This window comes from Lolium rigidum, chromosome 2 (assembly GCF_022539505.1).
Source record: "Lolium rigidum isolate FL_2022 chromosome 2, APGP_CSIRO_Lrig_0.1, whole genome shotgun sequence".
NCBI classification, from domain to species: Eukaryota; Viridiplantae; Streptophyta; class Magnoliopsida; order Poales; family Poaceae; genus Lolium; species Lolium rigidum.
Window position 1 is genome coordinate 52,403,531 of NC_061509.1, and position 10,701 is coordinate 52,414,231.

A 10,701-nucleotide genomic window follows, 5' to 3' on the forward strand; every position below is an offset into this window, starting at 1 on the left:
CTTAGCACGAATATGGGGAGTTCTACTATTTATCTCAATATTTACCTTAATTGCACATTTGCAATGAGATAAACTTGAAACAAAGTGGTCTCGGATAGTTGAAGTTTAACCTAATTTTCTTTGGAAGTATTGACTTAGCTTCCATTTTATTGAGGACTATCTCACATGATATGTCTAGGTTCTAACATTGCTACTCTAAACACATACTATGGAAATATAGCTCCTATACTTCCAAGTGTTTATATTATCATAAGACTATGGTCCTGATGTGCTTGGCACACATCACATGGTTTTGTAACACCAATCTTGCACTATTGTTGAACAACTGGCTACTTATTGTTCTCCTCCTAAAGATTTATGAGGTTCTATTCCATCACATAATGATTCTCAGGTGAATCTTATATGATTACTATTTCTACCATGGAAGTAGACATATTTTATTCCTATCTCTCTTCTTTACCTCCCATGATTGACTCATCATGGTCTATACTACCTCATATGACTCATAGTTATCACTTATTAGCAGTTGTTGCACAAGTTTGGATAATTTACTTACCCATTACTTGTATTGGTATACACCTTCTAATAGGATATCTTGCTTATCTTTGTTATTTGATATAATTTCTATTACAGGGCTGGATAACTCTTACTTAATCATAACATATGTTGGTACACATCTTCCAATAGGATAGCTTCCTTATGGTTGTATCCTCTCTTTGGACTACCATGTATTGTATACCAACTATGATCTACTCATCTATTACTTTAAGGCTTTATTGATGTGCTACATGTTTTGCATTAGCTAACTAACTTCACTTAGGAAGGATGGGTAGGAAATGTTGACTCAAGTGTGTCAGGATTATTCTCAAGTGAATATCCATCTCAAGTCATAAGAAGTATTTGGTTTACCTAGGACAACTTCCTATAGACACTACCAATCCTATAGGTCTCCTTTAAAGGGTTTTAATCCTAGGGTCAAAGCATTTGCTCGATACCAACTGAGGTGACCCGGCATACCACTCGCATGGTGTAGTATGCAAGTATGATATAACACCAATGAAACACCGTTCCACTAGTATTATATCGCTCGAGTGGTACAACGAAACATATGCGGGTCCAAGGCATGTCTATAGAATTACAACACTGACTCTGTTACATAAGATCATCATAGCCTCCTACTTTACAATGAGGTAAAACTGCAAATAAACTCCAGAAGATCGACTCGTAGTCCAATCCTATCACGAACTCTATTTGTAGAGTATTTAACTAGCTAAAGAGGCTAAGAATAGATTCTAGCTAAATAGGAGCTAGGTTTAGGAAACTAGTTCCTTTCTATTGCTAATCTAGGTTTTCTCCTTGCTCGGATGTGGTATCTGACTCTTCTGACAAGTTCCTGTCCCTTGAAGTAGTTGTTGACTCCTCGGTCTTCTAGTTGCACTGTAGATCCTCCTTCGTGGCCTCCGTATCTAAGCAGGGGATTTAAGAGTGGGATGAGTACGAGCGTACTCAACAAGTTCATTATAGGAAAGAGGTGTTTATTGCACTAGCTACAGCATTAGACCAGAAAGTCTAATACCAATGCAGGTTTTCATAATCATTTCTTCAAGAGGTTGCTTTTATTCAGAAGAGCTATGTCCGTCAGCCTTCACCGGTTTACTAGAACTTCATGGAGCTCCTTTCCGGCAGCGTTCGCAGCTCCATATCCCGGAACAGGGAGTGACAGGTCACGGTTCTTTACACTCTGCAGAGGTGTGTTGCTTTACCCATAAGAGATCTTAACCTTGGTGCCAACCGGGCAATTGTTCCCGTCCACACTTCCTTTGGTGTGAGGCCCGGTATAAGGTCTAGCCAATCATGTTCCTCCGCTACCTCGAACACCCACCCTTTGTTGCATACCCCGACCCTGGGTCCTCGTCGGTCCTCTTATACCACTTAAGGATGGACCCCGACCACGACAACAGCTTGGGACTCGTTAACCAAACTCCTTCGCCGTAGCTGCAACCCATCATAGACCGCAATACCGTGGGGACTTTAGGCTTCCCCAGCCCACCGCTTGCACTTCGAGCGACAAGTGTCTACGGACTATGCCGTGGGGACTTAAGGCTTCCCCAGCCTACAGCCTTGCCCCGACAGATACAAGTGTCTACGGTAAAGCGCATCCGTTGATGAACGAGAGGTGGAAACACTTTTGACTACTCCGTCCCACTCCGGATCTTATGGTTAACACGGATATTACGGCACAAGAATCACTGGCGACATTTGTTGTTTAATCCTAGATGGATATAAGCCCGTGCAATGGAACCTCCACCATATCAACACAATCCATGGTTCCATTGCCCACCACATAGTCATATTCATAGTTATGAAAGTAGTGGTTTTGATTTTTTGTGCAATAGTGATAACCATAATACTTTGCAAGTAATTTGATAAAAATACTCAAATGACATGAGCAAGTGATGAACTTGCCTTTCTTGGCTGCAAGATTATGCAGACAAGGTCTTCGATACGCAATAACTCCAAATTATGCAGACAAGGTCTTCGATACGCAATAACTCCAAACTTCCGGTAAGGACGATGTTTAAAAGATTGGCAAGGATGCAATAATGCATAAGAATGAGATGCAATCGCTCTAAGCGTGTCCTAACCCCGATGATTTAGGATTATTGAGTGGTAATGATTGGTTTTAGGGTGTGTTGCACTTTTAGAGTGATTCACATACAAGGTTCTTACTCAGGTGTGATTAACTTGGTATTATAAACGGGTAGATAATAAAGCGTAATAATCAATTGAACACACAAAGAATGATAATTGGCATAATGTTAACAAGTAAAGAACAAGTGGTCAGTTTTAGTACTATATGGCATGGTTAATGATTAATTATCATATACTTCAAAAGAATAACTTTTGAAGAACATGTTCTTAGATAAAGAACAAGTATGGTAATTAGGTTGGGTTTCTATGGTTGACTATGGTTTCAGGGAGTTGCTGGAGTAAATATTAGGTGGATCCCAACAAAGTTGGATTCATCAACACCTAAGGCTTGTAAGGTTAAGATAAGCCTAGATATCCTAAGCAAATCATTATACATGGTTGTTGTCAAGGTTGGTTTATCTTGCTAGTGATAGCTGGCTAGGGTTTATAGGTCCTTATAAGCAGGGTTGGTGATGATTCCTTATTTTCTTCAAAAGAATAACTTTTGAAGAACATACTTCTTAAATAATAAGATGTATATCAATTAGGTTGAGGTTGTTTAGGTTTGCTATTTCATTTCCTAAGTAAAGAATTATTGGCTCCTAATTAGGATGGTTCATAATTATGAAGTACTTGTAGGGTTTAGTGGCCTATGGTTAAATATTGGGCCTAGATGCTATTTGGGTTCATCACAATGGTGTGATGCTAAACATGGATGAATAAGGATGATGGTTTTGACAGTAGAAGCTAGGGTTTAAACTTGGTTGATCCTACTTGATCAACTCGGGTTTAGTGATATGCATACATGGAATACTAATTGGCTAGTGATAGGGTTCTACATTTTATGTGGACATAGGTATGTCTTTTGGTTGCTAATGGTGGCTCTATGATTTGAATTAAAGTACCATGATCACCTGTTCTAACCTTGGGTTTAGGTGAGAAACAAATTAGAGTTCACATATAATAATGGAACTAGGGTTCCTAATTAATTTAGGGTTTTAGGAGTTCAACATGAAATGATAGGGTTGTAAAATTATTCCATATGGAATTAGGGTCTGCTAATTACCCTATAATTATTGGATTAATAACTTCATTGATAAAGTTGAAGTTATTAATAAATTTGAAATAAATAAAAAAATATTAGATTTGATATTTTATTATTTTTAAATAATTAATAATTAAGGTATTTATTAATCATGGTTTTAAATCCTCCTAATAAGGATTTAATAAGTTAATAGAAAAGGAAAACTAATTTTAATGTTTTCCTTATTTACTTACTGGTTTTTATTTATTTTATGAGATTTTTACTAATTATTGAATTTTAATTGGATTTGGAATTAAAATTAAAGGCTTAATTAACAAGTATTAAATAAGTAAATTTTTATTAAAAATAAAAATTTCCTTTTATATTTTTATTGGATAGAGTTTTCTTTTCTAGGAATTTTAATATCTCATTTATATTTTTCTCGACTTAATTTGGATTTTCTAAATTTATTTGAAGTTGCAGTAATTTACTCGGATTTAAATTTAAAACAGGATTGACTAAAGCTACCCGGGATTCTACCCAAACAGCCACCGGCCGGTGGGTCCGTGTCCATGCTCGGAGGCCACATGGCGCCGAGGTGGCAACCTTGTGCCTTACCGGCGGCCAGTCGTCGACGGCGCCGGCGTTGGAGGCCTCCCGCGGACCCGTGCGTGTGCTCAATCGCGAGAGGACATCTAGGCGAACCTAATAGTGGTGGAGCCGCCGGCTAATCGTCACCGGAGCTTCACCGGCGACGAGGCCGAGCCGAAAAACTTGCGGGTGTACGGTGCTGGGGCGTTGCAGGATGCTAGGGAGAGGATTATGATGCTCGGGAGGTTCAGTAGCTCACCAGGAGCCTGATGAGCTAGGTGGCGAGGCGAGGGAAGGTCGCAGTCGCCGGGATTGCTCGATGCCGGCGTCGGAGAAGACGACCTGGCGCAGTCGATTGGAGGCGCGTTAGCTCGATTGCTCGCACACGGTGACCATGTCGAGGACGGCGGTTCCAACGGTGGTCACGGCGAGGCCTGGGGAGGTCCCTATCGGCGGCGATGGTCGAGGTCCGGGCACGCTAGGGTTTCGATCTGGGGCGGAAATTGGGCAGAGGAGGAGAAATGGAGGCGTCTGCTGCGTTTTATAGGGCCTTCGACGTGTGCTGGCGGTCAGCAACGGCGGCGGCGACCGCGGGACGTGGCGTCGGCATCGCGGTGGCGAGCTCCCGTGCGTCCAGGACGAAGACGAAGACGACGACGTCTCCTTCGTCTTTATCCCCGCGAATCGTTACGTGGATGTCTGTTGGGCTGAAATGCTGGGTTGCTGGGCTGGCTCGTGGGCTACGGTGGTGGGCTGTGGCGGCCAGGTGAGCCAGGTATGGTTTTTCTCTCTTTTTCTTTTTCTTTTATCTTCTGTTTCTATTTCTTGTTTTGAATTCTGTTTTGAATTGAGATTTAGATTATTTTCTATCTTGTAGGTATTGCTCATTTAATTCATACAAGGATTAGTCCAGGGTACTGCAAAGTCTTGAGTGGTGTATTTGCAAATTTAAGGTGATATTATATCATTGGTTTTATTATTATTATTGGAATTTGAATTCAAATACCCATATGGACATGAATTTAAATATTATCTTTGAAAATACCCAAATTGTTTCCCAAATGGTAGCTTTCTTACTTACTGATATATAGAGTTGTATTTGGTATTACTTTGCAATAAACAATCTCAAGGCAAGACTTATTTTATAAATTTCAAATAAGAAAGGGATTTAATGATATGATTTCATGTGCTAAATATCTCTAAGGACTTGACCTCCTAATTGAGAATTCTGGTTACTTGCATATGATTTTATGTGAATACTTATTTGTTAAAGTCTTGTAGGTATTATTATAATCCTATTTCAAGGTTGGTACTAGTATCATATTTTAATAACACTTTGAATTTCCTAGAGTAGATATTTCTCTCATCATGGTTTGATCTTGGTTATAGTGATAAGTGGTTGATCACCACTTGTGGGTTTTAACTATAGGATTTAGCACTAGGTGCTTCTTATGTTCATGAATTGCAGCATGAGATATTAATAAGGATGCAATTCTGGTTATGGAGATAAAATGCCACCATATTGCATTGGTTAGGTTTACTCTCTCCAATGCAATGATAAAGTGATTACTTGCTTAATATTTCATGTGCTCTTTTAGTTGCTAAGGTCTGAAGAATTGGTGTTATCTTATACCAATAGACTTTTTTTTTATTATTCTTAATCTATTGTTGAAGTTACTAAAGTTATTATAGTTCCTTTTTATAGTTAACTTTAGTCATATGGATGGATGGTTTCTCACCCTATTGAGTATGGAGTTCTACTCTAAGGTTTTCTTAGGTTCTTTAATTTATGTAATATAGGGATGGTAGGATTCTACTTATGATCACCATGTGGTTCACAAGTTAAGGTTAGGATATAAGCCTAAGGTTGTTTACTAGTTATCTTCCTATAATTTCATGTGGGAATGAAATCTACTTATTCTAGTAGGGTTTAACTTATCCTCACATACCTCCAGAGCATGATCATGGGTTAGGCATGATCAACTTGTTCTTAATATCTCTACCTCAAGTTCTTAGGGTTTATGATCATCACTTAATTTATAATGATCAAGGTTTGGCTTCCTAAGGTATCTCTCATTAACAGGTTTCTCACTTCCATGATCAAGCATTGTCTTGATCAACTAAGATATAGCACTTCTATTTTACTTTCTAGACTGGGCCTACTATGGTTGCTTCTAAAGTTTATATCCCAGGAGAATGTCTGAGATATTATATTAGGGTTCTACTTAATCAATGATGATATAATCATCTGGTATATGGATAGTTATCTCCCTCTCATTCAAGTGTTGCCTCATCTATCTTGAGTATAACTCCATAGCTTGAGTTCTTTCATATAGGAATGGTTTATTCTAGGGTTTATGGTGTACTCCTAATATTTATTTAGGTTGCTGAGCTAAAGATTCAATTGTCTAACTTAGTTGGATTAGTCCAACCCTTATTTCACTAATTCATGGATATAGTCCTATTCCACTTGGTATTGGGTTATCTCACCACTTCAAGATGAAATGGTTAATCTCTCCATACTTTAGTTCAATGATTGTCCTTTATTCTTAAATAGGTAAAGCTAAGATTGGTATGAGTGGTCTCTCTCATTTAGGGAAGAACTTGAATACTAACCTAAGGTTAGGCTCCATAGAGAATGATGGGGTCACCAATATCTATGGTTAATATAAATGGATTCTCTCTCTAGGAAATATGAATAAGATCCTAGGGTTCCTCTTAAAGATGATGATTTGAATACTTGGATGTATATCCAAGGTTTAACTCAAGGTTTGTTAATGCTTCTCTAATAATTATAATAGAACTCTCACCTCTCTAGGTTTGATGTATAATAAATTTAAAATAGAGGAGGATATATATTTCTTAGTTGGAACTCCTTGTCTTGCTTCCAAGATTAAGGTAGAATGAATACCATGAGGTTTATGGTAGGATCATAGATTAGTTTGAGACATGGAGAAGATGAGTGAAGAATAGTTTCTCCAATTATTGTTACTTGATTTCCAATTAAATGGATGTTCATATGTGATAGCAAGGAATATCATGTTGTGATCTTTAATAAGATCAAGTAGTTGATCCTTGATTAATAAGTTCTTGTGTTGATTATAATTCCATTTGATCTAACCCCTTAGATCAAATTATCTCTACCCAAAACAAGATTTTAGCAAAGTCACATTGAGGTTTATAGCGCTTGACTTGATGAGCTACTTCAATTCCACCAAGGTCAAGTGAAACTTCGATTCATCGTGACTGTTTTACTTTAAAGCGCGAAAATTCCCCAGATTTTCTATGCATGAATGCAATGCACACATCTGCTTCCTCTATTTTTGTAACCCCAATACCTGGGATATTACAGATAAGATCTTCACCAGCACACTCTGGCAAGCCTTGTTTCGCCTCACAGACACGCAGCTGATGATGAGTTCAGCGTACCACCCACAGACGGACGGTCAGACGGAACGGCTGAATCAATGGCTGGAGTCATTCCTTCGCTGCACAGTTCACGCTTGCCCCACCAAATGGTTTCGTTGGTTACCCCTGGCGGAGTTCTGGTACAATACAGCGTTTCATTCAGCCATTGGACGCGCCCCATTTGAAGCGCTTTACGGGCAACCACCTCGACACTTTGGTATCTCTGCTGCGACGGCATGCAATGTCCCTGACCTCGAATACTGGATGCAGGAAAGGGAGACTATGACTGCCCTCCTGAAGCAACACCTACTACGTGCCCAACAAAGGATGAAGAAGCAAGCGGACAAACACTGGACAGAACGCTCCTTCGACGTTGGCGACATGGTCTTCCTCAAGCTGCAACCATATGTGCAGACATCTCTGGCACCAAGGAGTAGCCAGAAGCTGGCGTTCAAGTTCTCCGGGCCATACAAAATCCTGGCGCGCGTTGGAGAAGTGGCGTATCGCCTGGAGCTACCCGCCAGCAGCAAGATCCACAATGTCGTCCATGTCTCGCAACTGAAGCGTCGGCTACCATCGGCCTCACCAACGACAGACGACCTCGCCTTGCTGGACCTGGACTCCATGGTACTCCTGCAACCTGAGCAGATCTTGGCACGGCGCTGCATCCAACGTGGTGGCGTCGAGGTGCCCCGCGTCCTCATCCGCTGGCTGGGGCTTCCGAGTTCTGCAATCTCCTGGGAGGATGAAGCACCACTTCGTGCGCGCTTTCCTGGACTACTGGCTTGGGGGCAAGCCAGCTCTCAAGGAGGAGGGGATGTCACGACCCAGCCCAAGGCCCATGACAAGACCAAGGCCCAACCCAAGATGGCGAAGGAAGAGATGATGGCGTCGGCTACTTATCTCCACAAAGAGCGCCGCCTCCAGACGAACTGATTAGATGAATGTTTCCCGAGGGTTCGTCCCTCCGATCCATCAGGATCTGTAACTCAGGATTTGCATCGAACTGTAGGAGTTTTGTAAGAACCCTAAGTGAGATCATAAGACACTAGGATATAGCTGGTTTAATCTAAAGTTCGGTACTTTCGTCTGGATGGTATTATGGACCCTTAGACCTCGTTATATAATAAGGAACTGTGTGTTTTTCGAAAGAAGTTAACGAGTTACTCACCATTTACATGTTTAATGTGTACCATATTTTATTATTTAGTACGAAAAATATGAATCTAGTTTTTGGGCAAGGTTAATTCTGTCACATCTAAGCTTAAGAAATTTGTGGTTTGTAATACATGTGTGGCTCACAATTTTTTTATGTGAAGGAAATCCATTTTGGCTCATAAGTATAGATGCACCCACCGTCTAAAAACGTTTTTCAAAATTTCCATAAAATTCTGAAAAAATATTCTATGGTTACACATGGAGTATCCTTTTCTGGCTTCTGTAAGAAAGACAATTTTAGACAATTTTGGAGGCTCCGAGCTGTTTTCATGAGATATGTTTTGTTTATTTACATGTCCTAAAAAAATTATTTTCTCTGAAATTTTGTGTGTGAACAATAATAGAATTTCCGGATGTACTCTAGAGATTTTCTTGTCCAATTTTTTTGATTTTTTTAAAATATATTTTTCATAATAGGTGCATCTAGACTTGCGAGCCAAAACATGGTAAACCTGTGGTAGGTCCTGCAATCTCTAACTAGGCCCATAGGCTGGGCATTTGGTAGGATGAGCTCCCTCTTCGGAGCAGCAACCACCCTCACTGGCCCAGCGGCAGCCACAAGGAGGCTGTCGGGGATACCAACTACTTGAGCGAGCACTGCACGCGCACCAAAAAATGCATCGGCGGCGTTGGTTCCTCGCTGGCTTGGGGCACGGGAAGGTAGAGAAACAACCAATGTTTGCTCTTCTCAATATGTAGCTCGCAAAGAGCGGGCTGTACGGACGCTTTCTGCTTATCTCATCCCCGGTTGTGTTCACGGTGTTGGAGGAGTGGATTTTTGCTCACCCTGTTTTTTTTTTTTTTTTTTACTATGCGGGAGGAGATGTAGCGCCCTATTTCTGTTTAGTAGTTCACTAGTTTTTTTGTTTGATGGCAACATCACTTTTTGTGGCCTATGCCGGTGGTTTCATCGCAGACCGAACCTTGCAACAATGTGACCCTCGGGTAGTGCCAAAACCCTTGCCAATGTCCCATGCGCCGGAGAAGCAACCTGCTAACGAGCTAAGTCTACACTTTTCCTTAGAGGAATTCCGTTTCAGGGAACTACTTAATTCCGTTCTCTTTATACAATCGAACACAACGGGTGCCTAGATACGGAACGTTCCATTCAATTAGGGGTGGGCAAAAAAAGGATGACCGATGACCGAAATCGAAAAGACCGAGACCGAACTCGAAAAGACCGAGACCGAAATGACCGATAAAGAAATTGGGTAGGAAATTTTATAAACCGAATTTAGTTTGATCAATTCGACCATTTCTTCCAAGTAACCGAATAGACTGAACTGAATGGAACGTATTTCGGTCTTCATTCCTTTATGACCGAATTCTAAATAGACCGAAATACAAAAACCGAATTGTCGGTCATGACCGAATACCCACCCCTACATTCCATGTCATCTAATTCCAGGACCGAACACATTCTATATGAACAACGCTAGTGAGAAGGGCTGCTAATTCCTCGAAATAGTCTTTTGCTCCGCTTTATAGATAAAACCGCACATGGCCAAACCGATACAAAGTAGTGAGATGAACCTCTTACAAAGCAGATCAAAAATAAGAAACAAGAACAAAAAGTCGCCACACCCTTCAAGATCGATACAGCCAATACAACCAACAAAAGGTGAAACCCCGCCTCCTTGTGAAACCACCGGACAATGTTGTCTCGCACCCACCAAGTTGTTGCCGGTAAGGGCCGCCTGCTCTCCTGCTCTGGTCCGTGGAGTGCTAATCCTGCCAACACATAGCCAGTACCGAGAACGAAGACAACA